We start from the raw sequence: 13,243 nt of genomic DNA, 5'->3' as shown, positions 1-13,243 counted from the left end.
AGTAATGTGGTTTCAAACAGAGGAAGAGCAGGGAATAAGAACAAGCCTCCACAATCCTTGGAGGGCAAGGCAAAAAACTCTGAAACTCAGAAGGCGAAAGGCAGCAAAACTCATGCAGAATAAGGGACCCACGAGGAAGACTGACATGAGGAGAAAGCAAAGGATAGAGATCAGGGACCAGAGAATAGAACCAAGTTGGGGCCCTGCAAACCCAAAACCGTCACTAAACCATGGGTTATATTGAATGATCCAGCTCTGCAAGAGCACAAGGATCACATGGCAAACTATGCCATTATATGCAAGTTTATGGGAATCTGGCCGTCAGAGAAAGTGTTGTACACTTGGATAAAATACAACTGGAAACCAAAGGGGGAGTTAAATATACATCTTGGATCCAAAGGTTTTTTTACAGTGGTGTTCACGAACATGGAGGATAGAGACAGGATTTTTGAAGGAGGACCATACTTCTTTGCAGCTGCTGGTCTCTATATGCGGCCATGGACGATGAACTTTGTGCCAGAATGAGAAACCTTCACTTCAGTACCAGTATGGATTAGACTCTACTCCTTACCTTTAGATTACTGGATGCCAGAGTCTTTAAAATCTATAGGCAATAAATTAGGTCATTTCTTAAAGATTTCATAGGCAACTCTAAGAGGAAAATATACCTCCTATGCCTGTATTTGTGTGGAGATGGACCTATCAGGAGCCCTTCCAGATGAGGTCATTCTAGAAGTCTATGACGAATAATGGGTTCAAACAGTTGATTATGAGCACATCCCGTTCAGATGTCACAAATGTCATGAGCATGGGCACCTATCTAGAGATTATCCTCTTAATAAAAGGGAAGAATACCTAAACACCAACAAAGGGAAAGAATAGACAGGTTTCACCAAAGTAGGAGGAAAAGGAAAAGGAGGATGAAGTAAGACACAAAAGAACCCTACTGAGAATGATAACAAAATAAGAAGTTACAACAGTTTTGAGATCTTAGGAGAAAAAGAAGTAGATGGAGGTGACCAAAAAAGTACAGAGAATCAGGCAGTAAGGGGGAAAGGAAAAGAGACCAGCATGGAGTTCACACAGGAATAGAATGAACACATGACGGACCCTTTGAGTACCATGGAGATAGAGAAAGACCATGAAATGACTCAAAGTGAAAGTGGCACAGAGGACCAAGACTTACAGGAGATCCTGGGAAGGGAGAACCTAGAGTTGGAAAAGTTTCTAGAACAAGGAGGAAACCTGGGAATAAACTCCATACCTTGGGAGGATGTTGAGAAGGTACAATAGATATTCCTTAACAAGTCACATCAAATAGCTACAAGAGTCAAAAGAGGACATGATAACTAGGAAAATAAAGGGACTTCATCAATTGGGTTAATAACAGGAAAATTAAACCCAGGCAAGAGGAGGGGAAGAAAAAGATAGAAAGAACTACTGCTGGAGTGTGGCAAACTCATGATTAACTCAGGAAGGATGAAAGATCTTTCCAGTTACTCCTTCAAAACCCCACCTCAATGAAAATCACAACCTGGAACATTAGAGGACTAGGGAGTAGAAGAAAACATAGGAATCTAGGTAATAGGATCAGAGAGGAAAAACTTGACATAGTGTACATACAGGCAACAAAATGCTCAGTGGAGAATATCAGAGAAAAACACAACAAATGGTTAAATAGATATGAATATCTTGAGGTTAAGGCTAATAAATCTGCTCGGGGAATTCTCACTCTATGGGATCCACAGAAATTTGGTGTAATTGATGCGAAGGCGTCCATACACCATCTCTCTTTGATTATCCAACCGGTGGGTGACAGGCAATGTTACATGATCACCAATGTTTATGGGCCTCAGCCAATGGAGGACAAACTTCGACTCCTCACAACACTGGAGGATTTGAAGAAGAGATACCCAGCTCTACCCTAGATTCTATGAGGCAATTTTAACATGCCAAAATCACTAATGGAGAAGAAAGGAGGAACAAGAACACTTGGTAGGGATTTTGTTACCTTCCAGAACTTCCTCACCAACATGAAACTGGTAGATATGGAAACTAGCAATGGGATCTTCACTTGGAATAACAAAAGGGGGGGCTCTACCCAAGTAGCCTCAAAATTAGACAGATTCATTATCTCATAGGAACTTCTTCTCATGGGAAGTAGCTTGACTGCGCTCATCCTACCTTTTGGAGGTTCAGATCACTGGGCCATTCGATTGGAAGCTTCTATACGTGGTAAACGGAGGAACAACCCCTTTAGGTTTGAGAATGCTTGGCTCACACATTCAGATTTCCTCACAAACAACAAAAAATGGTGGAAGGAATAGCTATACTTTCAAGGTACAAAGATGTTCCTTCTACACTGCAGGCTCAAACACATTTAAAATAGACTCAAAGAGTGGAATTAAAAGGAATTTGGCAATATCTTCTAAGCTAAAGGAGAAGTGGAAAAGAAACTAAAGGAAATAAACCAAATTCTCATCACAGAAGGCTATACAAATGAAAGGAAAGAGATGGCAGAGTCACTGCAATATGAATGAGAAAATAGATGTCTACAAGAAGAAATATTCTAGAGACTAAAATCAAGAGTACAATGGATTAAGGAAGGCGAGAGAAATACCAAATTCTTTCACAGATCCACCATAGCTCACAAAAACAATAACAGTATTATGAAACTTATAGATCAACAGGGAATAGAAAGAAACACTCGTGAAGAGATGGAAGAGGTTCTAGTCCAGCATTTTCAGAGAATTGCTGAGGAAACCACGGTAGATAGACATCAGTTTACGAAAATATTTACTCAGTACATACCCAAATTGGTATCTAGAGAAGACAATTACAATCTCAACAGGCCAGTAATAGAGGAAGAGATTAAGAAAGTCATTACAGAGATGCACAACGAGAAAGCACCAGGCCCAGATGGCTTCAATGTCGACTTTTTCAAAACATGTTGGAGGATAGTAAAACAAGATATTTTGGAGGTAGTGGAAGACTCCCGAAGATTTAAAACAGTCTTGAAGGCGCTCAATGAATCTTTCATAACCTTAATCCCCAAACAGGAAAAAGCCACCTCTCCAGATAGATTCAGACCTATAACATTATGCAATGTGGTGTACAAAATAATATCCAAAGTAATTTCTAATCGTATCAAACCTCTCCCCCCTTCCCTAGTGTCAGAGGAGCAAACGGGATATGTGGAAGGAAGACAAATTCTTAATAACATCATCAAGCACATGAAGTGGTTCATTCACTCATTACCAATAAATAGGCAGGTATGATAATTCAGCTAGACATAGCAAAGGCCTATGATAAACTTAGCTGGTCATACATAAGAGCTGTTCTAAAAGCCTATGGCTTTGATTACAATTAGATTAAGTGGGTCATGGTGCTAGTTACCACTGCTAGCTGTTCAATTCTTCTCAATGGCTCTCCCTCCAAAAGCTTCAAGCCTACCAGAGGTCTTAGGCAAGGTGATCCTCTTTCTCCTTTCCTTTTCATTCTAATGATGGAAGGGTTAGGGAGAGAAATTAGTGCTGCTAAGGAGGAACGGAGAATTCAGGGTCTGACACTCACTCAAGGTGGGGACACAATGACTCATCAACAATTTGTAGATGATACTATGCTTCAAGGCACACCCACAGTCAAGGAATCCAAAGCATTTAAGCAGATTCTGAGTGAGTTTGCTATGGCAGCAGGCACAGAGGTAAGTCTTACTAAATCAAAGATTTTCTTTTTCAATACGGATATTTCAATTCAAAGAAATATTTCTAGAATTTTGGGCTTTCAAAGAGAGTCATTGCCCTCGAAGTACCTGGGAGTTCCCCTCACTGACAAACCGTTACACAAGGAAATCTGGGAGCCTGTTCTAAATAAGCTAAGAGATAAGATCAAAAAATGGACAAATAGAGCCCTAAATCTAGCAGGGAGGTTGATTCTAACTAAGGCTATCCTCCAATCCATCCCTATCTATATGCTATCAGCCATTCTGACACCAGCTGGTGTAATTATTAAAATAAGAAACATTCAGAGAGACTTTCTCTGGGGGAAAGGTGAAGAAAAGAAGAAATGGGCCCTAGTGGCATGGGACAGGGTATGCAAACCTAAATCCCATGGTGGCCTGGGTCTTCATGACCCAGGAATTCTTAACAGAGTTCTAGGAGCCAAAGTCTGGTGGAGATGGCTAAAGGAAATACAAGCCCCCTGGGCAAAATTGTGGAAGCAAAAGCATGCTAGGGATTGGCAAGAGAAGAACCTCATAAGAATGACAAGACAAGTAAAAGGTTCACCAATTTGGAATAGGGCATGGGAGAACAGGGCTCTAGTCCAAAATCATAGTTTCTGGGAGATCAGGAATGGAAATTTGACCTAGTACTGGGAGGATAATTGGCGACAGGAGGACAATATTTGTAGTGAAGAATTAGCAGACATTCACACAGATACCATCAACAAAGGATTAAGGATGGTAAGCGACTGTTGGGATCAATTTAGGAACAATGGTAAATGGCGAATATGGAAACTTCCTGATTACAGGGAAATGGGCATGTTGAATACTCAAGCTATAGCCCTTAATGGTCTTTTGGAAAAGAGACAAATCTTAAGCTCTGCCTTGGACGATCAATTAAGATGGGGAAAGAACAAAGCAGGTCTCTTCACCATTAAAGGGGCCAAAAGGATAGACACAAGGCTTAACTTTTCAAACACTAATAAGATGTGGAAAGAACTCTCAGATAATCCTCATTAGATTAAAGTCAAACTGTTCAAGTGGCTGGTTCAATAGGGCAAGATTCTGACATGGGATAACGTAAAGAAAAGAGGGTTTTTTGGCCCCTCAAGATGTCACCTGTGTTGACATCAGGAAGAAACCACGAATCATATCCTGAATAGATGCTCATTCAGTACAACACTTGGAACTGGGTTGAAGATGTCTTTGAGCAGACAAATAGACATCTAAACGACATCATTGCTACACTAAAAAACTGGTGGCTTTTTTTTATTTTTTATTTTTTATTTTTTATTTTATTTTATTTTATTTTTATTTTTATTTATTTATTTATTTTTTTTTTTTTTTTTTTTTTCGGATAATGAGATTTTAAACTCCGCCTGGGTGTTGACCCTAGGGTTCTTAATCTGGAATGTTTGGAAGGAGCACAATAACAGGATTTTCAAGGGTAAGGTGAACCCGGTGAACAACATCCTAAAGCTAATCCTTAAGCAACTCAAAGAGACTGTTCATATCCTGGGAGGTGTCGCTACTGGAAAACCCATAGGACAAAGAGAGGCCAGAATCCTGGAGAAGTTAGAGCTTAAGGTTAATCTCCCATGGGGTTCTATGCAGATCAACAAGAATACCTCAGCAAAAAAGACTTTTTGGCAACCTCCTTCACAAGGTTTTGTAAAATTTAACATAGATGGTGCCTCAAAAGGAAATCCGGGAGAAGCAGGTTATGGAGGGGTCATGAGGGATGAGGAAGGAAACATACAGGTAATCTTCCATAGTTATCTAGGAAAAGCAACCTACAATATGGCTGAGCTCATGGCAATGGAATTATGCTTGGAAACATTGCTCAAGTACAACATTCATAATGTCATCATTGGGGTTGACTCGGAATTAGTCATTAATTCGGTGAAGAGGATAAACGCTGGCACAACACCAGAGAAAATCTCAGGACATTGGCGGCTTCTGCAAGTCTACCAAAGAATCCAATCACACCTAAGAGTGCTAAGAAATCTTAGGTTGATGCATGTTCGTAGAGAAGCCAACAAAGTAGCAGACTAACTTGTCGATGAGGGGGTTCGAAACAAGCATATCGACTTGTGTTGCTGGTGGGAGGAGGTAATGGATGACAGGTTGAAGGAGGAATGCTCATCTCGGGCCCTCATTGATAGACAACAGTACCATAACAGATCAAGAGACAAAATTTTACTCCATGTCAATGAAGATTAAATTCACATCAAAAAGTTTATCTGAGGATATGCACTGTTGGTTCTCCAAGGGTGCCTCTAAAGGCAGGAACAAAGGCAGAAATCGTGACAGGAGAAGAGATGAAAGAATATGCTACCAAGACGATCGCCTCAGAGCACCAACACCATGCATAAGGCATTCCACTAAGGAGACCTCCCTTCTGGATATGTCTTCCTTGTGCAATGCGTTAGAGGTCAAAGGAAAAGAAAACAAGGATCAAAAACTGCTCGAGATTTACCACTTGCATCGGGCGCCCTGTGACCCAGGAGTGGTTTTCTCGGAGGACAAGCGATTCCATTCAACAAGCGACGCGTGGTGGTGGGAGAAAAGTGATTACCACCTTCATCGTTGGGTAATCCACGAGCGGATGTGTGGTCCAATTTGGTTTGTGGTTGTCAGATCCGGAGAGGGAAGATCAACAACCACCTTTTGGCGTGAAAGTTGGTGGGCCCAAAAGGATAAAACTACTAATGGTTTACCACCTTCATCGGGTGCCATCCAAACCAAAGACAGTTTTTCTGAAAAGCCAACGATTCCACTCAGGAAGCAACACATGGTGGAGGACGGTAAAAGCAAACCGCCTTCATCACGTGGTATTTAGCGGGCTTGTAAGCCGCACGATATGGACACCAGCCATTGGATCAGTCGGAAAAGACCAACGATCAGTGATGATCGAGCAGATTAAGGGTTTTTCTGCGCATGTTTGTCTTTTGACCGCTGGATAGGAAGGAGACAGATCAACGGTGAGTTTTGAGGCACAGACTTTGGTTCCACTTGCCCGCTTACGGTTCCAGGGTAGTCTAGGCATTGTTTTTGTTTGACTTTTGGAGGATTTTATGGGTACTTTGGGTCTCTTCCCTCTCCCTTTTTGGGAGTTTGCACTTCTGTGCGTCTGTTGTAACCTGTGTAAATCATTTTTTACCTAAGTTAATAGAAGGACCGTCTCTTGCTTTAGCAAAAAAAATAACTAAGTTAAGTTGACTTAATTAACTTAGGAATTTCTAGTTGGAAGTCTATCTGAAGTCATGTAAGTGTGATCCCTAAGTTTTATGGGTCCAGGATGAGTTTAATTGAGTTGTAATTAGATAACTCAGTTTGATTGAGTTGTAGACTGTTAAACTAGTTCTAACTATTGGTGGAACTAGTAGAGGTCTTGTACTGCATTGGTGCATCCTCAGTGCTACTCCAACTAACTGAAGATCCACTGATGAGAAACTCATGCATGTTAGTTCAGAGGAAGACCGAGTTGATATTAGAGTACAGGGGCAGTGTAATATCAGTTGTATAATTTTCTGAGTTGTACAGATGGTGCATGCAATGAGTTGAGGACCTATGTTTGGATTGCACAGTTATGGAGTGAAGATTTCCCTTTAAATACAGGCTAATTCTCTTAGGAATTTGGCAACGAATCAAAAGCTTGGAGGCTTGGAGATTTGTCTAAGTATTGGCCAAAGGAATTCAGTCAGACAGAGGATAGAAAATACTTGTGCAGATAGAGCTCAAGGTTGAGCAGAGCATATTGTATTCATCTAGATTCTTTGATTAAGTGCAAGGAAGTAGGGGCTTGGACAAAAACATAGAAGGCTAAGTGTTGGCTTGAGCTAGCTTGTGAGTAGAGATTTGATTAAACTTGTGCATGAATTGTTCTAGTGAGAACAAGCCTTCTATTTTATTCTCAGATCTTCTGATTAATGCAATATAGATAGTAGGGTTTTGAGAAGTGGCTTTCCCCGTATAAATATTGTGTTATGTGCCATTGATTATCTTCCTCTTATTGATTATTGTTTTCATCGATCTTTATGGGCTTCCATTGTAAAGAGTAGAGTAGATTCTTGTCTTGTGTTTTAGGAAATTGCATGAGCTGCTGAATCTACAGGAAAATCTACATGGTATCAGAGCTAAAGATAATATAGAAGATAAGAATTCAAAATTTTCCTTGCATATTGATGGAGCTCTAGATCAGGGTAGATCTAGAAGACCCTATGTGAAAACTTCTTAATGGAGCTAGAAGGTTGTTAGTGGGCAGATTGAGGAGCAGGAATTTTTTGGGCGACGAGTTTGAAGAGAAGACTTGAATTGAAAATTGAAAATTTTCAAAAACAAATAGAAATTATGGATTCCTTGCAAGAAAAATACCCAAATTCAAAACAAAAAGAATCATATGAGTCAGAGCTCAAGCAAGGGAGATATCGTTGATTTAAAATCAACTATTTTTCCATAAAATTTCGTGATAGTAGGACAAATGAAATATATTTGTGTGTGAGCCAAGAACCTGTATGCACTTGAGATATAAGATGCATGAAAAGCCTTGAGGAGAAAGGCAGAGGTTAGAGACTTGATGGTTGAGAGGGAGAGCGAATTACCTCTCAACATGCAGCCCCAGAAGAATCCTCAGAAGCAATCTTAGACAATCGTGGAGCAGCCACAATTGGAGAAGAAGAGAGGAAACGAAATGGAGGCATCCACTCATGCAGAGACCTCCATTAGGGGGGAATTTTGAGCCAAGTGGCTAGAGGGAGAACATGCAACCATACCTCCAGGTGTGAGGTGGGGCGATGTGAAGTGATAGCCCCAAGAGAGCTTAAACTGGGTAGGGTCCATCGAGAGGTCTTATCTCATGGATTGTACCTTGATATGGGATCTCAAAGTACATAGTAGCAGGAGGAATTAATAGCAGTTGATGCAGTCAGAGATCAGAGTGATAAAGGCTAGAGCAGTCAGATACTGAAGAGCGTAGAGAAGAGTTAACAATAGTGCAGAAAGGCAGAGTCAGCAGAAGCACTGAGTTTTCAGTCAACAACGGTAGAGCTAGTAGTAGTCAGATACTTTGGTGATAGATGCATCATACTGATTCAGGTTGGATGCTTTGTCAATTTCAAGAGTTTTTGTAGTGACAACACTAGAGAGAAGTGTTGCATGCAGAACATTCCAAAGGTTCAAGATCATAATAGAGTTGATTTCCTTTATTATTGAGAGAGAATGTTGAAAATAACAACAAGAAATGTTAAAAATAACATCTAGAAATTCTAATTTAATTTGTCCTTGAATTAAATTGTAATTATTTTCTCATAGAAACTTGTAATAATTAACTAAGTTAAGTTGACTTATTTAACTTAGGAATTTCGAGTTGGAAGTCCATCTAAAGTCATGTAAGTGTAATCCCTAAGTTTTAGGGTTTGAGGATGAGTTTATTTGAGTTGTAATTAGATAACTCAATTTGACTGAGTTATAGACAGTTAAACTAGTTCTAACTATTGGTGGAACTAGTAGAGGCCTTGTACTGAGTTGGTGCACTTGTGCATCCTCAGTGCTACTCCAGCTAACTGAAGATTCACTCATGAGAAACTCACGCATGTCAGTTCAGAGGAAGACCTAGTTGAGATTAGAGTGCAGGAACAATGTACTATTAATTTTATAATTCCGAGTTGTACAGATGGTGCATGCAATTAGTTGAGGACCTATGTTTGGATTGCGCACTTATGGAGTGAGGATTTCCCTTTAAATACGACCTAATTCTCTCAGGAATTCGATAAGGAATCAAAATCTTGGAGGCTTGGAGATTTGGCTAAGTATTGGCCAAAGGAAGTCAGTCAGGTAGAGGATAGAAAATACTTGTGCAGGTAGAACTCAAGGTTGGGCAAAGCATATTGTATTCATCTAGACTTTTTGACTAAGCGCAAGGAAGTAGGGGCTTGGAGAGCAACATAATAGGCTAAGTGTTGGCTTGAGCTAGCTTGTGAGTAGAGAGTTGATTATACTTGTGCAGTAATTGTTCTGGTAAGAACAAGCTTTACATTTTCTTCTCAGATCTTATGATTAATGCAATATAGATAGTTGGGGTTTTAAGGAGTGGCTTTCCCTGGATAAATATTGTGTTATGTGCCATTGATTATCTTCCTCTTGCTAATTATTGTTTTGGCCGATCTTTATGGGCTTCCGCTATAAAGAGTAGAGTAGACTCTTGTCTTGTGTTTTAGGAAATTACATGAGTCGTTGAATTTACAGGAAAATCTACAGAATTTTGATAATCAAGATGACCTTAATGCCATAAGAAAGAATGAAGCCATGAAAGGTTATTCGATGTTATAGAAGAAGGAAGTGGTTGATCTCCATAAGTTAATAGGGAGCCTAAATAGAAGAAAGGGTATATCTCCCTAGTTGAGATGGAGGGCATATTATGACAGTGAATACCTTGAAGTAAGAATAAATGAAAGTACTACAAGATAAATGTTTGTGATTCATGAAGTTGTAATCAAAATAATTTGGAAGTAATAAGGTTGTATCAGGAGTTGTTAAAAAAAAAAAAAAACTAAACTTTTGACAAGATGTATATGGATAACTTGATGATGATATAAGTGGCATCATGATGATTAAGGAGCCCAAAGGTTTGTGTTTACTTGTATATATATTTGAAAGTTTATTACTGGTTAGGGTTGTGTTTGTACAAGTAAATCACTCCATAAAAAGGTTTAACACTCTGGAAGCATACTTGGACAAATGGATATATCTAACTTAGTGGATAGGGAGAGATGAAGCATCTTATGGAAATATTCTTAGGAGGACATCTAGTTGGAATATGTGTTGATGTCTAGATCCTGAAGAGGGAGGGTGGTGTTGCTCATGGAGCTCTGAACTTGGATATGCACCTAGATCCCTAGGTTGGTGGTAGAGCTTAAAAGCTTGGTGGAACCTAGAGTGGCTAAAGCTTCAGTTCCCTTAGTCCCACCTTGATCGAATACCCTGGTCAGGTATCTAGTTACAACACTGATTCTGCTAGAACTCTTCATAGTTCATTTTGAAATCTTCCATGTACCTCTATATATATGTAATTATGAATACCTCCCTAGTTAATAGGGAACGTTGAAGAATGTAACTAGTGTCGGTCTTAATAATTGTATTTAAATCATGGTGTAATGTATTTGTGAAAAAAAAGAAAATAAATTTTATTATTAAAGAAATTGACTTATTAAAGCATGGGTTTCATGCATGGGCTAATTGTTTTAGGTCATAACATCCATTGAAGGCTTCTAGGGTTTATGTTAAGTATTTGTGTCCATGTCACTATGTAAAAGACCCTTCTTGGGTTATATTTGTCAAGAAAGAAATTTATTTTAATGTAAATTAGGTATTATAGGCCTCCTCCACCAAGTCGACCTAAAATTGGACAAGTCGGCCTAACTAAGGGGCATGATATAATCACCTATATAAAGGCAGCAAGTCAACCTCATTTAGAGCATCAACTCATCTAGTTCGATTTGCAACTTTTGGGCAAGAAAATGTGTGAAATTCAAGGGACAAGAAAGAAAAGTCTAGCGAAGAAGAAGGAGATCATTATCTTGCAAAAAGAACCAAAATTTATCTCTCCTATCCCACACATGCGAATTTTTAGACTGTTGCAGGGTGTTGAAACTAGAACGACGAAAATCAGAAGCTGAACCAAAATTCTAGTGAAGTTGGGGCCGAAATTTTTGGGATGATGTTGGATTGTAACTGTTGGACAAGAAATGACTATTGAAGTTTGTTGTATCTTATTGGAAGGATGACTTGGTGGAGAAGGAAGGTCTTTCATCTAAGGTCTTGGTCTATCTCATTTTAAATCTACTGAAGGAAGAGTTTTGACTGGGTTTTCCCCTATAGATGGGTTTTAGTCCTAGTTGAGTGCCTACATCTGGTGTCTTTGATCTTCATGTTTTTCTTTTGGTAATTGCTTGGTGAAACTAAGATAAAATAATAACATATGAAAGATAATAAGAACTCAGATATATCACAAGTAATTATCAACAAGAGAAGATTTTTCTACCTTTAGATTTCCTGACATTCCCAACCCAAATTTTCCATGTTTAGAGCTTCCTGTAGCCATGAAAAGTTATGAACATGTGTTGAGCCCCTTTGTTGTCTTTCATTTATGTAATAAAGACATGAATAGAGTGTTATAGATGTGTTTTGATTTTATAATTTTCATAGAATTCAGGGGAGTAAAGGTAGATTGTGACATATGTATACCAAAAGTCCTTTACATTCAAGTATTTTTGTAAAATCTATTCATTGAAGATTTCAAACCTTTTGTGCATGTATAGAGTGACAATATGGGGTCGTTGAATGATATTACGAGTTTGTCATAGTTGTTGCATCGACAAGTTAGAAGTGGTGTCTTTCCCATCAAAGCATGCAAGTTTGACCATTTTGTGTTTGTTGCACTAAGCGTGAAGAACAATGTGGGGCACCCTATTTGTGCAATCATTTTTGTTAGTTCTCTTCTGCAAGAAATCGAATGTGTGCAAGTCCCTTGTAGATTTCTCAAATCACATAATATGCTCTAGAAACTTGTTAGTGGGAAAAGTCAAAGGTGGTTTCGAAGGTATTCAATAGTGATTAGCATGTTTGCTTGGTTCTTCTTTACAGACACTTTAACACTTGTCTAATTGTGGTGATACATGATGAGGTTGTATAGGAAGTAACAAAACCTTGAATGGAAACCGAATTTATTGTCATGATAACTCATTAAATGGAATGCATATTGGTCAATACAAATGGTTCTTTGTTGTGGTTGGTTGTGTACTACATGGCCATTTGGAAAAAGTGATGGGGATGTCATATGAAATAAACCCTCTGTATTATACTCATTGATTGTTGCTACTCCAATTTGTTGCCATTCAACCATTTTCATTAGAAGGCTAACTCTACTTTAATCAAATTTATTGATTTCCATCATTTCCCTATGCATATTAAGTAGATGGAAGGTAAAAGAAGTTTGGTTTTTAATAAAGCTTGGATCGTTGTAGCATGTATTTGAAACATAAGAAAAATGTTGTGTAGTCGAGAAGAGATGTTTGTAGTTACAGTAGGAAGTGCAACAATTGAGGCATGGTCAAGATGGACATCCTTGTAATATCTATCATGTCGTATCTTGTAAAGAAGAACATTCATGACATGAGATTTGGTAACAAAGCAATCATAAGATTTTCCTTCTATTATGTGCCTTCTAACTACCAAAATATCCAAATATTCAAGGTGGCATGGGAGGTAATTAGCAATTGTGTGAATGTTTTTTGGGAAACTAATAGTATGACCATTATATTTGTATTGGACACTTGAGCATGGGTGACCTGCAACAGTGGGCTCGCTTGAGTGATGACCATTTCTTCTACTTGGTTGAGAATTGACAAGACAAGGGGTTGGTCTCCAAGATCCATATTATTCCATTTGGAGAAGAGATGGCCATTATTTTTTGCATGGTAATGAGAACAAATAAAATCATCAAGCAATATGGTTGTACGAATT

The sequence above is a fragment of the Pinus tabuliformis genome, chromosome 7, assembly GCF_031772625.1.
Source record: "Pinus tabuliformis cultivar Carrire ecotype Pingquan chromosome 7, CPIR1, whole genome shotgun sequence".
Taxonomy (NCBI): domain Eukaryota; kingdom Viridiplantae; phylum Streptophyta; class Pinopsida; order Pinales; family Pinaceae; genus Pinus; species Pinus tabuliformis.
The sequence above is the reverse complement of the archived record's forward strand: the minus strand, read 5'-3'. Positions refer to the sequence as shown.